The sequence below is a fragment of the Equus przewalskii genome, chromosome 5, assembly GCF_037783145.1.
Source record: "Equus przewalskii isolate Varuska chromosome 5, EquPr2, whole genome shotgun sequence".
Classification (NCBI taxonomy): Eukaryota; Metazoa; Chordata; class Mammalia; order Perissodactyla; family Equidae; genus Equus; species Equus przewalskii.
The window spans coordinates 33,866,354-33,874,831 of NC_091835.1; positions in this window are offsets into that span (position 1 = coordinate 33,866,354).

Sequence of the window (8,478 nt, forward strand, 5' to 3'; positions counted from 1 at the left end):
GCTGGCGTGGTCATAGACCCAGCCGTTAGCACGGAGTGTGGATGCAACTAAAAGGCAGAGGATGATCACACTCCACGCCCGCTGCGGTCTCCTGGGGCTGGATTTCTGGACTCTCCTTTGCTGGCATGTTTTAAGTGCTACATATCATGGCTCTCAACAGCTCTGAGAAACAAGCCTGATTCGCACAGACATGAAGGCTCTTCACAAAAGTGCAAAGTCCTGGAGGGAGGGAATGGCGCTTTGTTGTTATACTTTCCCTGCCAACGGTGGCTGAGCAGAAAGCGCTGCCTTTATGGTGGACAGAGGCCACGAGAAACCAAAAGGAAGGGTGAGCTTGTCCACATTACAGGCCAGTTTCTACAGATTATAGCCTTGCCCTGAATAATCCCTAAACTCAGAAGGAAGCTTTTAGTCCCCTCTTCATTGATGGTTATGGCAGGCATCATAGCAGGTGTAACACTGGCTGCAGCTTCTCTCTGGGATTAGCTGTCTGCATGGGGCTCGGGGTTCCTGCTGTCGCTCTTTCTGCTGAATAATCCAAAGACTGGTTGTTCCACATCCTTGCCAGGGTGGGCTGGTGGTCCACAATCGCACCTCCTCTGTGACGATGCTGAGCTGATGGCTGGTTCTGAGGGTGCATCCCGGTCTCCGTGGGGGCGAGGGAGGACCTACTGAATTGATGTCTGGGAATTGTGGATTTAAATAAGATGCCAACAGAATCGTAAAAGCCAGTGTCTGTACTGCCTGGAGTCCTTTCCAGTGAGCAACTGCTAACAGCAGATCTGAGGAGGAAACAGAAGGGTTGTGCAGGCCGGGCACTGTTGTTTTTCATTACATGCTGAAGCTGAGGAAGAAGAACAGAGGCACCTTATTTGTTTATAATTTACAATCTGCCTGAAAGCAGGGCCTCTTTCTGAAGCTCGGCTCCACAGTCTCACCTCCAGTTCCCTTGCCTTTAAAGCTGCCGTGTGTAGTTAGGTACACAGCTAGTGATGGGGCCTGGGTCACTCCTCAGCTCTACCATGATTAATGACAAAGGGGGAGTCACCACCTTTGACCTGAAGACCAGCTTCTTTAGGCTTAAGCAGCAAAGAGAGAGCTGCCAGATCTTAGATGTGTCCATGTACCCAACAGATGTTGGTCCAAATAGAACAAATTGCATCTTAAATGTCTGGTAAATAGGTGCAAGCTTATGCAAGTCTTCAGGGACAGAGTAGAGGAAATTAGAGAGCGAGGCTCCCTATTTTGTGTACAGAGCAGGTTTACAAAGGGGATCCAGATGGTTCCAGATGGTTCCAGAGGGACCCCCCAGAGTCAGGTACCCCGGTCTCCTGCTGCAGCCTCCCATCCTGGGGACCAGTGACATGGTATCTGTCCTGGCACACCGAGAGGGACACTCACCAAGGGCACATATTTCAATCTCTCTGTCCTCTCAGTGCACCTGCTGCTGTGGTTCTGGAACAGGCCCAACCATCTCACTTAGACCTCATGGTTTGCCTGTGCACGTGTTTAGCAGGAAGGGAACATGAATGTCAAGGCTCTTACCCAGGCCACCTGAGGTGAGGGGCCCTTCCTGTCCTCTCCTCCCTCCCCTTCTCTGCTGTCATTGATTTTCCACAGCCCTTACCTTCCTGAGGAGATTAGATCAAGTGGCCTCAGCCAAGCTTTTTATCCAGATGCTGCTTCTTGGCTCCTGCAGCAGGAAACCATCCCTGGGTTTATAATCCAGCAGCTTTGGCAGCCACGGCATGCAGAGCAGGCCTGGGCTTTGTGTCGCACACTTGGGTGAGCGCAGCTTCTCTCCTGCAGAGCCTCTGGCCCCACTTCTTCACTCCTTATTTTTTTCCTGTCCTGCCCATATGCTCACTGAACCCTGAACAATGACAGGTTTAGAAAAAAAATCTTTGCCATGCTTTCAGAGCCCCAGCTCCTTGGCTCACCCTGCCTGGGACACTCCCTGGAGGGGAAAATGAAACAGAGCACCAGCTTGAAGAATCTTTCTGTAGAGATGGGCTTTGAGTGATTCTAGTGTTAATGATGCGAGCACTTCCAGTCTCGGAGTGGAGGGAGCAAAGTGTTTCTCTCGGTGCAGGGACACATTGCTCTAAGTCCCCTCCAGAAATGGAGGCTTGTGCACAGCGGCGTGCAGCCCTGGGTGATGTTCAAGTCCTCTTCTCTGGAGTTGGACCCAGCTGTGCATGTCTACTCAACAGCTCCCTGGCGACCATTGCTAGGTGTGCTGGGGATACAGAAGCAACATTAGGATGTGTTCCCTGCCTTCCTATGGCTTCCAGTCACACTGGGGAAGCAATCAGTGCAAACCAAAAACAAATCATGCAAGACAGTATGTGACAAGTGCCTGTAGGTGCTTCTGAAATGAAGCATTATCTATCGGGGGGTGGGGGGTGAGGAGGAAGGGAGTAGAAAAGAGAAGCTTCTGGATACTTTGAAGGGTGGCTAGGAAGAGCGAGGGCATTTGGGATGAGGGAAATGGGAGTAGTGGGCTAGAGGGGAACGGTTGCCCTGTCCCCATCGCCATCGTTTGGAGGTGGAGTCCAGAGTCAAGGGCTGGGACCGCCCCGGGGCCTCAGTGGGAGTTCGGAGTTTACTGATGGCGGCGGCGGGGGTAGGACGACATGGGACTTGGCAATTGTTTAGGGCAGCGGTCAGCAAAAGTTCCGAAAGGAGTCGGATAGTAAATATTTTAGGCTTTATAGGCCAAAAGGCAAAGTTGAAGCTATTATTGTAGGTTCTTAAATAACCCGTTAAAATGTAATCATTTAAAATGTCAAAACCAGCCATAGCTCGAGAGCTGTACCTCCCTGTCCTAGTGCTGGCAGTTGATCTGTCACACAGAGGGTGCCTCCTGGGCATCAGTCACACCTGGGAAGCCCAGATCTGGCTCCCTGATTTAATTTTACTCCACTCAACTTACATTTCCTGCAAATGCCAACCCCTGGTTTGGGGAGGGGATGTCATGCTGGGATTTCCCTGACCCTGACTATAAGGAAGGTGTAGCTTACTTCTACCTCCTCATGAAAATTAGATTACTCTAGTGGCCATGGGACAGGCTGCTCTATTTCTAGGCAGGAGGAAGGAAATACCAACCTGGAACTTCTGCCTAAGACTCTGGGAGATGGGTTTTCCCTGAGCTGTTGGTGGAAGAGGGCGCAGACTGCCGGAGCATGGCCTCATTCCCCTCTGGCCCTGAGTCTTTTTCTGGACATGACCTCATCCAGGGAGCCTTGACCATGCACTTCCTCTGCTGCTCTTCACTGGTCTCTTCTCTGGCTATAGAGATGGGCCCTGGGCTGGCGTGGCCTCTGTCTGCACACGGTGTGCATGTATAGGAATGTGCCTGGTGGGGCGCGGTGTGGCCCAGCCTGGCATAAACCAAATTCAGACCACAGACCTCCAGACAGAGCACAGTGCTTGCTACCTTCCCTTTTAATTGGCATTATTTTCTAATGTCAGACTTTGCACCATGCAATGTTTCAGCTGGAAGGAAGCTTACAAAGAGTCTGGTCTGTCCCACTCATCTTACAGATAAGCAAACTGAAGCCCATAGAGAAGAGGTGATTTACCCAAGGTCACACCCCACTTACAGGAAACTGGGACTAGAATTGGCTGGAATCCTAGGCTGGATTTCTCTCTGTATCCCACTCTGCTCCTTCTGCATGGAAGTCTGCAAGTTCTCGTGAAGCTGCCCTCTGCCCCATCTCCTGAGACACATCCTGCCACATCAGCTTATCTGTGTCCAGTCTGCCTGTGAGGGCTGCCTCCTGGGTATCCAGTCTGCCTGTAAAGTCCTGATCTGTCTCCTCTGATCTGATTGTTCTCAATTCAACTTGCATTTACTGCAAGTGTCAAGCCTGTATAGGCAATAGAGACGTAGCGCCATGATCAACAGTGTCCTGCATACAAGCCTCTCTCTGTCTAGGGGGGGAAACTAAAACGTTTATAATCCAGGGTACTTAGTACTATCATTCGTTTGTTCATTCATCCATTCATTCACTCATTCCTCCATTCATTTAACAAATATTTATTCAATACGTATTTACTAAGAGGCAGGCAGCGTGCTAGTCTCTGGGAGTAGCTGGCAAGGGATCTTCCCTGATTCATTTTTCAGTCAAGTGGGGAGAATCAACAATCAAGTAAGCAAACAAATATTTTGTTAGATCATTTTTAAATTGACGAAAGAGGCACAGAGGAAGTGAGCAACATTGTAACTGGGGAGAGATGCATGGTTGGAGAGGAGTGACATGGAGTGAAGCATGAGAAGGCCTGAAATGAGGCGAAGAGTGGGGAACGACAGGGATGTGGGGACCGGGGTCCCTAGGAGGGAGTGCATGTTTGCTTGCAGAGGCAGAGGGGCGGAGACCTCAGGCAGCTGGGGGCCAGGGAAAGCCCAGGCCCACTGCATGCTCCAGGCAGGCTTTGCCATCCCAGCACCACCCACCCCAGCCACTCGCTACTGAGGAGCAGAACTGTGGCCCTGCCAACCCAGGCAGCACACCCAAAAGAGACACAGCGGGACCCGCCACAAAAGAAAGCAGAACACGAGTTTCTACTGGGAGGCAAGCGATGGGTTCAAATCCGATTTTTTTTTATTTGCAGGAGCAGGCAAAGGCCTTCAAAGGTCCCTTGATTGCTTGGCCAACTAATAGGAGAGCACAGCAGATTCTTGATTCTGTGCCAAAAAGTAAGCATGGACAACCTAGAGCTGCAGACTGAGGCTGGCCCCAAGTTGGGAGGTGGGGTACTGGGGGACAAGAAGCCCAGGGGACCTATAGTTCCTCCCAGAAGAGGAACTGAAAAATCTAAGAGGGGCTGTGGTGGAGTCAAGAAGAGGGCATGGTGGGAAAGCCGAACTTCTGTGTGCAAAGCGTGTTGCCTAGAAATCAGAACAAAGCCTCCACTTGCACCTGGCCGTGACCTGGCTTGGGCACTGACATACGTGCTCCTTTGTGGTTCTTTGAGGACAGAAGGACTCTGGAGGAGCAGAGTGGGGCTTCCCCTTCAGCCTGCCCACACTCCCCCTTGCTTCCTGTTACTCACTGGTGGACATTGGGTCTTTTTTCCACGTGAGGGAGCCCTCCTTTGGGAGAAGGAGAGCCGTGGGACCGTGGAGGAGCTGGAGATGTGCGCTGACCATCCAGGAGGCTTGCTCAGTGTCTCCCTCCTCTCACTGTGTTCTCCGTACCCTCTCTCAAGCGTGACATCCTGTGCCCAGAAGCCACTTCTGCCTCCTACAGGTGTCTCGCATCTGCTGGCACAACCCCATCAGTGCCAGGTACTGTGGCGAGGACGGAAACGAGACCGATTCTGCCCTCAGGAAACTCCGAGACTGATGTGGGCAGGCTGCACCTGCCTGTATACGAGGAGACACATGCAAAAATCATAACAAATAAACTAAAAATACAACCAAAGAAACTTCTGTGAATGTCCCTGAGAAATATCATTGTGCTTAAAGGTTTTGGCAATTGATCTAAGTCCAATGGGGTTATTGAGCCAGGCTTCCTGGGAGAAGTGGTCCTCAGAAGCAGTGTGAAGGAAAGAGAGCATATATCTAGTTCTTATTGATAGAAGTCTTCCCCATCCTTCCGCCCGCGTGAACCCTCCTGTCAACTCCCACAGCCCTCTCTTGTCACTGGTCGCTCTATCCCCTGCATTGGTTATTTGTGCCGTGTCTTCTCTCTCAGGTTGTGCTGGCCTGCTCACAGCACATGGCATCTTGTGCCTCGCTGTGGCTCTGTCAGCTCCTAGCACATGGCCTTTGTGCGCCAATATGGTGAGAGCTCAGTGGTGATCCACTGAACCCCAAGTTTTACATGGAAAGAATGAGCTTTGCCTTTTCTTTCCTTAAATCTTCAATTTTATAGTGACTGGTGTCCTGAAACATCTGAAGGCTACGGTTAGGAGTCTTTGACTTCAGTTTTTGGTAATACTGCAAACTTGTGTTTCAACACAGGACTTGTTCTTTGGGAACTTCTGAGTGCTTATAATGCGACCTCACTGCAATGTAATGTTTACTATAAATTTCCAAATTACTGCAATAATAAAACTGAAGATTTGCACAGCAGCTTTGCTCCAGAGAGTGCAAAGAGCTGTTGCTCTGGCGTGTATGATTAACAACTGAGATCACTACAGCCTGCATGGGTACCTCAGTAATCCATGCCAATTACAAGAAATGTACAGAAGATGTCCATGCATGTTTCCTCCCCAGCCAATGGAACTTTTTATTTCTGCAATAATTTGCATTTTTAAAATAGATGTCATCTTGGAAATTGAGACAACTCATCCCGATTGTGCTTAGGTGGCCAAGGCATCCAGTTTCAAGGAACTGTTTCTCACAAAATATTCAACTTGAACAACTACCAGTGGTGTGTATTTCTGCTCCTCTGTTGTATGCTCTTAATAGTGTATGTTATGTTATTGTTATTTATTGTTCTTCTTTGGTTGTGGTGAAGTCATCTATAAATGCCACATCATTTGGATACGAGTTGTAAAGTGGAGTCTGGGATGGCCATGGTCACCTCCTCATGGTCTTTCTGCTTCCCTTTCACTGTTTGCTCCAGGCCGCCCTACACACGACTTCCAAATCAGTCACTCCAGAGGACAACTCACATCACCACGTCTGTCCAGGGCTCCTAAACAGAATAATTCCAGTCCCTTTAGCCTGACTTAAAGTCCTCCATAAGGGCCGGCCTGGTGGCGCAGTGGTTAAGTTTACACGTACCACTTCTCGGTGGCCCGGGGATCGCCGGTTCGGATCCCAGGTACGGACATGGCACTGCTTGGCAAAAGACATGCTGTGGCAGGCGTCCCACATATAAAGTAGAGGAAGATGGGCATGGCTGTTAGCTCAGGGCCAGTCTTCCTCAGCAAAAAGAGGTGATTGGCAGCAGTTAGCTCAGGGCTAATCTTCCTCCAAAAAAAAAAAAGTCCTCCATAATGTGATGCTAAATCTTCCTTTTCAGCCTTCTCTTTCTCTACATTACCCACCCCCATACTTTGTAGTTATGCTGGACAAAGTCATGGCCCAAGTTGACACCTATCAGCATACCATCTCATCCGTCAGTCTCTTGGTTGGCATACCTGACTCTTATTTTCATCTACCGAAATCCTACTCGTCCTTCAATGCACAGCTCAAGTATCTTCTCCTCAAAGGAGCTGTCCTCAGGCCCTCCAGTCCAAAGCCACTTCCCCTCCCTCAGTGCTCCCATCATCAACACCTTCTGCTCCAACTGTAGTCAGCTGTCTACCTACCTCTCTCCTACCCAAGCTAGAACAAGCTCTTCCTTGAGAACAGGAATTGGCTCATCATCTTCCTGTTCACCTCAGGGCCTAGAATTGGGCCCAGGATACAGCAGGTACTTAATAATAAGGCTTTGTGGACTAAATGGACTCTTCTTCAGACTTCTTGCCTGTACCGTAGAATTAGGTCCCAGACCTCTCAAACCACGAGACATCTAAAGTAGCTTCCTCATTATCTCCATACGTGATGTGTTGATGAGGTAACTGCGATGGGTAAGGAGCTGGGTTAAGCCCTTGACAAGCTGTTTTGTAATACAATAAAATATAATCTCTCTGGGCCTCCCATGTTGAACATTGTAGAACAATCATTGATACCATCATTCCTTGGCATCTAGGCAGCTGTGGAACAATGGCCTTCGTTTAACACTTGTCGTTGCTCTACCTCCTCTCACCGTGTGTAGACCAGGTGGATGATAGCATTTAACATGAGCAGGGACTTCTAGAATTAGAAGTGTGGAGCACTCTCTGGGTGAGGATTCAGGGGAGTGCTTCTGGGACCAAGGAAGAGCCATAGGGTGGGGATGGAAGAGAGAATGGGCTGAGGGATAGAGGTGGAAGACTGGAGAAATTCTCACTCTGGGTAAAAAAATTGTTGGTAAGGGTAGGGTGACTGTGCATCAGAGGTGCCAAGCTCAACCAGTGTACATCTGTTGTTGATCGATGAAGTCTTATTAATTACTTCTAACACTCCATCCTCCTGGCTCCCTAAACATCGCAGTTTGGAAGATGAATTGAATGGTCACCCAGGCAGAGGTGGTGGTAGTGGTGGTGACAGTCTCTCTTTCCATCATTCTCTGCTGTTGTTTTCACGGGGAGCCCTGTCTCCCCAGGTTGGTTGGCTGTAATACTAGCAGCAGGTGGCGCCTGCAGGGCCGAGCGTAGTCAGGCTATCACACATTTCCTGTGCCAGGTGTTGTGCTAGATGCTGGGATTTAGGCAGACATAAGACATTAGAGGGCCCTGTGTGCCATGAATCCGTGTTGTCAACCCAAGTCCAATGTCTCCAATCCTGGCCTAGGACTGGGTAAAATCTGCAGAAGTCTCAAGAATTGAAAAGACAGTAAGGCTCCCCCATATGTAATTCAAAATAAAAACAATACTAACCCAAACATAAATTTAAGAAAATACCAAAAAGTTCTAATATTTTCCTTGATGCTTTTA